This window comes from Eulemur rufifrons, chromosome 6 (genome assembly GCF_041146395.1).
Source record: "Eulemur rufifrons isolate Redbay chromosome 6, OSU_ERuf_1, whole genome shotgun sequence".
NCBI lineage: Eukaryota > Metazoa > Chordata > Mammalia > Primates > Lemuridae > Eulemur > Eulemur rufifrons.
In genome coordinates, this window is record NC_090988.1 from 13,526,337 (window position 1) to 13,536,983 (window position 10,647).

Sequence of the window (10,647 nt, forward strand, 5' to 3'; positions counted from 1 at the left end):
TTCTTATTAAGACAAACTCCCCCAAGAGCTTGACACATTCAGAACAAAAAGGTGTACTGCTTAAAATCTTATGTGTCTTGGGTTCCCAGCCATTTGCAGACTGGCCACCTGATGTGACCCCAAAATCATGGCCCCAAATGGCAGAGGCTCCTAGAGAGAGAGAGTGCTCCTACTTTGTCCAAAGTCAAGCTCTCAAGAACATAAAACGAGAGAAACTCATCCAGTTTTTATTTTGGGGACCCACAGCAATGTTTATGGACTGGTCTGATCAGTTCTGCAAAAGTGACCTATTTGAAGGGCTGGCTCGAATAACAATCCCACTACTGGGTATCCACCCAAAGGAAAAGAAGCCATTACATAAAGAAAGACAGCTAAGATTGTATGTTTATCACACTACAATTCACAATTGCAAAGATACGGAATCAAACTAAATGCTCATCAACCAATGAATGGGTAAAGAAAATATGGTATATATGCTCCATGGAATACTACTCAGCCATAAAAAAGAATGAAAGAATATCTTTTGTAGCAACTTAGATGGAACTGGAAGCCATTATCCTAAGTGAAGTAACTCAAGAATGGAAAACCAAGTACTGCATGTTCTCACTTACTTACAAGTGGGAGCTAAGCTATGAGTACATAAAGACCTAAAGAGTCGTATTATGGACATTAAAGACTCAGAATGGGGGAGGGTTAGGGAAGAAACACTACCTAGTGGGTGCAATGTACACTATTTGGGTGATAAGTACACTAAAATACCAGATATCACCACTATGCAATTCATTCATATAATCAAAAACCACTTGTACCCCAAATCTCTTGAAATTTAAAAAAAATCTGTTTTCATAGACATATTTGTATATGTTTGAATACATACATATAAAGGCATATTAAGATTAATTTGAAAGGTTAAAAAATATAATTTTAAGGAAAATTCTAAATGTAAAAATTCTGAGGAAGGTAAAGTTTGTTTGCCTGAGTTTGTAATGCTTGCATGGGTTTGAAGTTAACAATGATCTGTAAAAACTATGTTACTTATCAAGTTGGCTCAATATGAATGGATTCATTCAAAAAGAAGAAAAGATTTGTGAATCTTCTACTGCAAATTGTTATATGGATGACTGTCAGTTTGAACTACTATAGTAAAATATCACAGACTGGGGGGGTGGGCTTCAGAAACATGTATTTCTCACAGTTCTGGAGATTGGGAAGCCCAAGATCAAGGTGCTGGCAGATTCAGTGTTTGGTGAGGGCCTTCTTGGTTTGTAGATAACTGCCTTCTCTCTGTATCCTCATATGTCAAAGGGAGATCATCTTTCTTGTGTCTCTTATAAGGGCACTAATCCCATCATGAGGACTCTGCTCTCATAACCTAATTACTAGTATGTTCCAAAGACCTCCAAACACCATCGCATTGAGGATTAGGGCTTCAACATCTGAATATTGAGGGAACACAAACATTCAGTCCATAGCAATGATATATATACACACACACACATACACACTACCATACATGTAAAATGTAAAATTAGGATTTGGGCTTTCTTTAAAAAAAAAAAAAAAAAAAAAACCCACTCACATGAGAACATTAGTCCATTCATGAGGGAGGAGCCCTCATGGCCTAATAATCTCTTAATGGCCCCACCTCTTAATCCCATCACAATGACAATTAAATTTCAGCTTGAGTTTTGGAGAAGACATTCAATTTATGGCATTCCACCCTGGCCTCCCAAAGCTCATGTCCTTCTCACATACAAGTCCATTCATTCCAGCCCGATAACTCCCAAAGTCTTAACTCATTCCAGCATTAACTCAAAAGTCCAAAGCCCAGAGTCTCATCTAAATCATATGTAGATGAGATTCAAGGTACAATTCATCCCGAGGTGAATTCTTCTCCAGCCATGAGTCTGTGAAATCAGAAAAAGTTACATGCTTCCAAAATACAATGGTGAGACAGCCACAGGATAGATATTCCTATTCCAAAGAGAAGAACAGGCAGGAAGAAAGAGGTAATTGGCCCCAAGTAAGTGTAAAACCCAACAGGGAAAACAACATTAAATCCTAAAGCTCCAGAATAATCTCCTTTTACTCCACGTCCCACATCCTGGGCACACTGGGTCAGGGGTTGAGCCCCAAAGGCCTCAGGCAGCCCCACCCCTATGGCTTTGGTGGGCTCAGTGCATTCCCACCCAGTTCTCATGAGTTGCAGTCTTATGTCTGTTCTCCCAGGCTGATCCTGCAAGCTGGTGGCCTATAGTTCTGGGGTCTGGGGAGTGGGGTCCACTCTTGTGGCTCTACTAGGCCTAGTGGGGACTCTTAGTCGTGGTTTTAACTCTACATTTCCACTAAGTGTTGACCTAGTAGGAGTCCTCTGCAGTGGCTTTGCCTCTACAAGTCTTTGCCTGGGCCTCCAGGCAGTCTGTGACATTCTTTGAAATCTAGGTGGAGGTAGCCATGCCCTTACAGCTCTTGCATTCTGCATGCTTGCAGAATTAGCACTATATGGATACTGCCAAGGTTTACAACTTGTATCTTCTGGAGTGGTGGGTGTAGCCACATCTGGGCCTGATTGAGTCATGGCTGGGGTGGCTGAGGAGCACTTTGCCAGGATGCAGGGAGCAGAGATCTGAGGTGACTCAGGGCAGCGAGCTCCATGAAGGGTACCCCCGGGTCCATGCATTGAAACCATTCTGCCCTCTTAGAGCCCTGGGTCTGTGATGGGAGGGGCAGGCTCAAAGATCTCTGAAAGGCTTTCAGGGTCATTCTCCCATGGGCTTGATGATCCATTCTAATCTGTGCTAATTTCCTTAGCAAATGTTCACTTGGCCACACCCTGGCTTTGCTCCCCTGACCATTCTTTTCCATTCTTTACATGGCCAGGCTGAAAATCTTCAAATTTTTTTGTTCTGCTTCTCTTTTAATTATAAATCCCATCTTTAAGTCATTTCTTTCCTCTTGCATCTTACTTACTGTATGAGGTTAAAAGTAGCCACACAGCTCTTTCAATATTTTGCTTAGAAATTTCTTCTGCTAAAATATCCTAGTTCATTGCTCTTAAATTCTGCCTTCCATAAAGCCCCAGGGCATGAACACAATTCAGCCAATTTCTTTGCCAATTTATAACAAGGATGGCCTTAGCTCCAGTTTCCAATAAGATAATTTCTTGTTCAGAATGGCTGCTAGTGGCCATATTTCTACCAACGTTCTGGTCACAACCACTTACATAATCTCTAAGAAGATTCTGATCCTTTTGTACTTCATAAGGGTGATGACTGAGGTTTCACATTCATGTGTGAGATGTGCTTCCCTCAAACCTTGTTACAACATTGGCACGTTACCTGTCTTATGTTAAAAAAAAAAAAAAAAAGATGAAGACTTTACCTACATCTATTGCCTTCTTCTGAACCCTCACCAGAACCACCCTTGCTTAGTGCTCTGTTTCCAGAAATCTAGGCTTTTCTACCCTGCTCCTCTGAATTTTTCCAGCCTCTACCCATCACCTAATTCCAAAGCTGCTTGTACATTTTCAGTTGTATTTTTTTTAATAGCAACAGCCCTGCTTTACACTATGTACTTCTCGGTATTTTCTGTAGTCCATTTTCTTCAGTTATAACAGAATACCTGAAACTGGGTAATTTATAAAGAAAAGCAATTTATTTGACTCATGGTCCTGGAGATTGGGAAGTCCAAGATAGAGGGGCTACATCTGGTGGGGTCCTTCTTGCTGCATCATCTTGTGGCAGAAGGTGGAAGGGCAAGAGAGCACAGGAGAGCAAGAGAGGGCCAAACTCGCTATTATGACAACCCAATCTCATGATAACAAACCCATCCTACAATAACAGTATTAATTCATTTATGAGGGATCTGCCCTTAAGATCTAATCACCTCTTAATGGTCTCAACTCTTTTTTTTTTTTTTTTTTGAGACAGAGTCTTGCTTTGTTGCCTGGGCTAGAGTGAGTGCCGTGGTGTTGGCCTAGCTCACAGCAACCTCAAACTCCTGAGCTTAAGCGATCCTACTGCCTCAGCCTCCCAAGTAGCTGGGACTACAGGCATGCGCCACCATGCCCAGCTAATTTTTTTTCTATATGTATTTTAGTTGGCCAGATAATTTCTTTCTATTTTTAGTAGAGACGGGGTCTCGCTCTTGCTCAGGGTGGTCTCGAACTCCTGACCTCGAGCGATCTACCCGCCTCGGCCTCCCAGAGTGCTAGGATTACAGGCGTGAGCCACCGCGCCCGGCCGGTCTCAACTCTTAATACCGTCACAATGGCAATTAAATTTCAACGTGAGTTTTGGAGGGGACATTCGAATCATAGCACCTTCTCTTAGCATTTGTTCTACTTGCAATGCTTAAATGTTTGGTCTCCAGCATCTTAAATGCTACAACAATCAAATGATAAAAGAAATTATATTCCTAAACAAAAAGAAAAAGAAAACCTGAGAGGTGGACTACTAGTGAAACTCCATCAAACACCTGTGTATATCTGAATTGATCATGTCCACAAACATGAAGAATGACAAAAATGGGAAATTTAGAAATAAAACAAACATATTTTCCTGTTCCTGTGCTAAATAATTTTGTAATCAAGCATATTTTCCCAATTCTATGCTAAACAATAGTGGGACCAGGAAAAAAATAACTTAGCCAGCTTACTCTAGGTAATAGTTGCCTCTGGAATATAAGACTGTTGATCACCTAAAATAAGTAATTTATCAAAGCTAATAGGTTGCACTAAACACAAAAGGTCATGTGTTGCATGATTCCATTTATAGGAACTATCCAGAGTAAGTAAACCTATAGGTAAACCCTGGGGGCAATGGGAATAAGAAGTGTCTGCTGTGGATAAGGGTTTTCCCATTCTTTTTGAAATTAGATGGTGGTGATTATACAACATTATGAATGTACTATTATAGTTGCTGCTCAGTTGTTTGTTTTAAAATGGTTCATTTTATATGAATTTTACCAAAAAAAAAAAAAAAAAAAAACCTAACAAATGGCTCACCAGGCTCACTTTAAGGCCCTTGCCTTACTACGCCCACCACTCCAAAGCTACTGTGTCATAAACTTTACCCAATTTCAACTACTTTCGTGCCTTTTAAGACCTGCCTTAAAATCATGCAACACAGACCCTATAACTTTGTAAATTACTTCATTTAAGACACTTTCTGGCCGGGCGAGGTGGCTCATGCCTGTAATCCTAGCACTCTGGGAGGCTGAGGTGGAGGATCGCTCGAGATCAGGAGTTTGAGACCAGCCTGAGCAAGAATGAGATCCCTGTCTCTACTAAAAAATAGAAATAAATTATCTGGACAACTAAAAATATATAGAAAAAATTAGCCGGGCATGGTGGTGCATGCCTGTAGTCCCAGCTACTTGGGAGGCTGAGGAAGAAGGATTGCTTAAGCCCAGGAGTTTGAGGTTGCTGTGAGCTAGGCTGACGCCATGGCAGGGCAAAAGATCGAGTCTCTGTCTCCAAAAAAAAAAAAGACACTTTCTGTCTCTCTTACTGTAGTAGTTCCAGTAAACTTAGCTTTGCTTGGTCCATAGATTTTTCTGGTTGTCTTTTGGAAAGTCAATGTGATCATTAATTATCATTAATTCTCTTTTTCTATCCTGAGTATTAGATAGGCAGCAGCCTTCTTATTATAGGTAGATATATGATTAGTTCAGGCTTTCACATAGCGGCTAGAAGTAGAGACATCAATTCTAGCTCCCTAAGAGAGCTACAGGTGTCAGGGGTAAGAGAAAAGCCCAGAAAAGCTAATGTACAGGACTTCACTCTGTATATAAGAGACCAGGGTTACAGAGTAACCAGTTTTAGACCAATCTCATTGCAAAAGAAAGATATAAAACTATCAGTGCACTTACTGCCTTGATCTGATCTGATTTTGATCTTAAAAAATAGTACTGAGACTATATGTGAAGAGTCTCAGTATGTGTAGATGACTAGGATTGATTTTTAAAAAAATGTAGGCTGTATGTGTGTGTGTGTGTGTGTGTGTGTGTTGTCTGGGATAATATATTAGGTATCTATTGCTGCATTAAAAATCACCCTAAAACTTAGTGGTTTAAAATCACACACATTTATTATGGTTTCTGTAGGCTAAGAATCCAGGCACATCTTAGCTGGTCCTCTACTTCAGGGTCTTTGTACTGGCTGCGATCAAGATAATGGCTGGGCTGTCGTCATCTCAGGGTTGAACTTGCGAAGCTTAGTTCCAAGCTCATGTGGCTCTTGATGGAATTCAGTTCCTCATGGGCTGTTGGACTTGGGGCCTCAGTTCCTCACCAGATGCTGTCGAGAGGCCACCCTCAATTTCTTGCCATATGGGTCTCTTCAACATGGCAGCTTATTTTACCATTGGATGCAGACTGAGAAGTCAACAGAGTCTAGCAAGACAGAAGTCATAGTCTCTTATAATCTGATTGTGAGTGCTCATTCTACTATTTTTGCTGTATTCTATCTATTAGAAGTATATCATTAAGTCTGGTCACATTCACGGAAAGGGGATTAAACAAGGGCAGGGATGCCGGTGGGGGTCACCGAGTGTCGTCTTTCCAAACTGCCTATCACAGATGATGATCATGTATCCCAGTAGACACAAAAACGTGAAAATTATAGTGAAGTTGTTTTCTTCATCTACTTTTCTTTTTTTGGTTTAAAGTTAAATCTAAAACAAGAAGCTAAATACTTAATATACACATTAATTTTTAAGATTCCAGACCTGTGTGGAAAGTAGTATTGTCTTTTTCTCAGTGAAGTGTCAGTTCTGAAACAGGAGTGTCTGAACATTGTGTTTTTCAATATTTGCTGATTACCTCGAACACCTCAAGGCTTGTATTCTCGTCAGCCTTCTTCCAATTAATTTACTGGGTTTGCAGACCTCTCCTTGGAGCAGCTTCACTGCGTGAGTTGAGTGGTTTACAATTAGTGAAATATCTCAGAACGTAGGAGGTCATGGTGTTTGCTTCAGAAACAGAAGGGATTATTCTATTTTCTTACCATCTGAACTTGTCTAACTATAGCAACAGAAACTCGATTTGTCCCTATCTGGTACATTATCAACAGGTGTTAATTCATTCTCTCTTAGGGATGAGATCTTTGGTGAGTACAAGGTGTGTTCTAGTGGATCAAAAATTAGATAAGCAATTAAGAGACAAAAGCACAGACGGAACGATTGCATAACATCTGCAGCTGTCCTTAAAGCAACCGTCCTATTTTATCTTCGAAGTCATCAAGGCATAGAGAGCTGAAGTTGTTTTTCTAAGAAGGTAAAGCTAGTCAAAGGCATATTTTTTGTTGATGTCAGGTCAATTCTAGGTCTATTTCAACTTGATATTACAAGTACTGTAGTGGAAGGTGCACTGGACCAAGACCATTACTCAAATCCCACAGACGGTTCCTGTGTCCCCCACTATGCCTGAAACTGGGCTGACTGACTTGACTGGTTGGTGTTCAGTAACACTTGTTGAATACGTGAATAAATAAATGAAGGAATGAAATCCTACTTTCATGTTGTGCTGGTTCAGTAATCAAGGACAATGTATCTCCTTCTCTGGGCTTTAGTTTCCGCATATTTAAAATGAGAGTTTTGGTCTGGTTGAGTTTTAAAATACCTTTCAGTTCTAAATTTCTATGACTTAATAATAATTCTAATTATAGGAAGACAAAGACAAAGACGAAGAAGAAGAAACATCTGTTGAGCACTTTTTGTGTCCCATACTATGATTTATATAATAATTCTATTTAATCCTCATAACCAACCTATGATATAACAAACCTATGAGGAACATAGTTCATAGCTAGTAGTTATTTCGATCTTACCCTTAGCCAGACACTGTTATTAACTCATCTTAATCCTCATCTCCATCTCATAAGAAGAGGTTTAATTTATCCAATGTCACACAAGTAGTAAGGAGTAGAGACAGAACTTGAACTCAAGTGTTCCAATTTCAGAGTTCACAGTCATCTTGTTGTTAAACTGAAGAATAACATTGTAAGGTATAGACCAGGGGGCCTCTGTTAGGTTAAACCTGAGTTCCAGCATCTTTGTGACTATAAGCTTCTTTTTAGAAATTTCCTCTTGATAAAAATTATTTCCACTCAAATACATTAACCTTTGTATTTCCTTCTACCTTATAGTCCCAAGAAAGCCTTAAATTGCTAGATATGTTGGTGATTTGATAAATCTGCTATAACACTACCCAGTCATTTAAATGGTGGGTGGAAGTTACTATAATCAGCATCAGGCTGTTTTAAAGACTGGGAATGGAAAAAAATTTTTCTGAAGTCATGTCTGGAGTATGGTGGGTGGATGCTTGGCTTGCTGTGAGAAATTTAGCTAAAAACTCCAGGATTACTCAAATGTTTGGACTGGTAAGGCTTAATGTTCTGGCCAACTGGCAGGAGAAACATTAATCAAACCCATGAAGAATGAGGAAGATGAGGTTCAGGTGGTAGATCCATATCTGTTTAATTTTTGTTTAAATCTCCTTAGCTCCTAACTCAAGAACTCTTGAGTTTTCATTTATGAATGAGTATTGGGACTAAGAATATATTCTTTGTTTGCATGGAAAATATGAAGTAAAGTTAGAGGCAATTTTCTAAATAATTTAGCTTTTTTTTTTTCCTTCAAGAAAATTGAGATACTGGTGAGTGTATGGAAAAACATGCATTTTGAGTGTAGTAACCTACTCTGACTAAATCCACTGAACATTTTATCAGGGCTTGCTTCAGTTCAACCAGCCTGTATATTCATATCCATATGAGCATAGGTGGCATTGTATAGGATACTGTTAAAAAGAAATAACATATTAAAAGGCCAAACATTGATTGCTTAGTGGAAAAGTGTCATTTTCAAGCAGAGGACCCAATCTGATAGTCTAGACTACAGGGGTAAGATTTGGGAGAAAAAAACCGATGGGCCTTTTAAAGTTGGAAGGTTATCAATTTTCCCTGCCTCGTGTTAAGAGGACAATGTCCCTGAGTGATGCTTATTGGCTGGTCATGTCCACACTTGTCCCTAGACTGGGAAGTCTAGGCTGGCCGGTCGCAGGCGGTCTGCTGCGTATGTGGGTTGCCTGCCTCAGGATCATGACAGCAAAGGGCCTGCTCTGAAGGGGGGGGGGACTGCTGTCACAGAATGCCACCTGCCCAGTGTCAGCAAGCTATGTGGCCAGTTAAGACTTCATCAGGAGTGACCCTGGAGCCCTGCCTGGGCTGAAGGAGTCCTGGGTTCCAGTTTTGGCAATGCTGTGGACTTAGCTGGGCAACCCTGGGCTCCCATTCTCTAAGCCTTAGTTTTCTAACTTGTGAAATAAGGGTGTTGGCAGAGATCTGCTGTTTCATGTCCTGCTAGGTATTTCTAAGGGTGACCACAAACGCCCATCCAGCAAGAGCTTCTCTGCATTTCGCCTAATTTACGTATAGGCCTTCTCTTCAGAGTTTATTTAAAGAAAGATTCCATCTAGTTTTTTTTAACAAATGAGATCTCTAAGGTTCCTCCAGTTCAAAAAAATTTTTTTTTTTTTTGAGACAGAGTCTCTCTCTGTTGCCCAGGCTAGAGTGAGTGCCGTGGCGTCAGCCTAGCTCACAGCAACCTCAAACTCCTGAGCTCAAGCGATCCTCCTGTCTCAGCCTCCCGAGTAGCTGGGACTACAGGCATGTGCCACCATGCCCGGCTAATTTTTTCTATATATATTTTTAGCTGTCCATATAATTTCTTTCTATTTTTAGTAGAGATGGGGTCTCGCTCTTGCTCAGGCTGGTCTCGAACTCCTGAGCTCAAACGATCCGCCCACCTTTGCCTCCCAGAGTGCTAGGATTACAGGCGTGAGCCACCGCGCCCGGCCTCAAAATTCTATAAAGTCTGGTTTGAAACCATTTTACCTAATTGTTTTATATAAAATATATTTTTTATCAATTTTAGTCTGACTGAAAATGTCATTTAAGAGTATTCTGAATAGAAGGGGAGAAGAGTTTGGGTTCCACTTTTTCCTTCTAGATTTCGAAGACTGGTTTGCTGACATGCCACTGTGCATATTTGGAAGCCTGGAGTTACATGTGAATTCATGTTTGTGAATCCTAATATTAGCCTGAAAGATGTAAATGTGTGGAACACATCCTGACCATACAAAAAAAGAAGCCTTGCGCTGTGGTTTCTTTTGGTAAATATCTTTTCCAGGAAGGCACCATCATTTCCTCTGAAAATTCTCTCTTCTTCATTCCTCAGAGTGAATTTGTGTTGAGCTCTCTGGAAAAAATAAAAAAAGAAAGTGAAAGAAAACCACAAACATTATATCCATTCAAAGTACCTAGTGTCTCCTCTGAGTTCTCAAGGGTGGAGTGTGTGGGTGGGTGGATAAATGCTCCTAGACAGCCCAGGTGACGCGGGGGCAGCAATTCTCTGCCCACAGCCTGGAAAGCATCAGTGCTGTTAGCATATCTGTGTCTTATTAAGGCAACTAAATGGAATTTGTTGTGCATCAGGCTACTAGTGATTTGGCAAGAAATATCATATGTAGTGCAAAATTCATTGACTGTATTTCATGGAAATTAAAGAAAGGGTCCATTTTTCCTGCCCAGGTGCTTCATTCTTACGTAGGCAAAGCCCATTAAGGTGAGTGCTCCCCTTATGCCCTCTC

At 40.4% G+C, this 10,647-nt stretch overlaps 1 non-coding gene across 1 annotated transcript; it reads left to right on the forward strand.

Annotated features, from left to right (window-relative positions):
- The first annotated feature begins 3,244 nt into the window (after positions 1-3,244).
- On the forward strand, positions 3,245-3,348 carry LOC138385634 (small nucleolar RNA U13). Its single transcript, XR_011233853.1, has one exon. It is a non-coding gene; the product is annotated as a small nucleolar RNA U13 (small nucleolar RNA).
- Positions 3,349-10,647: the final 7,299 nt, after the last annotated feature.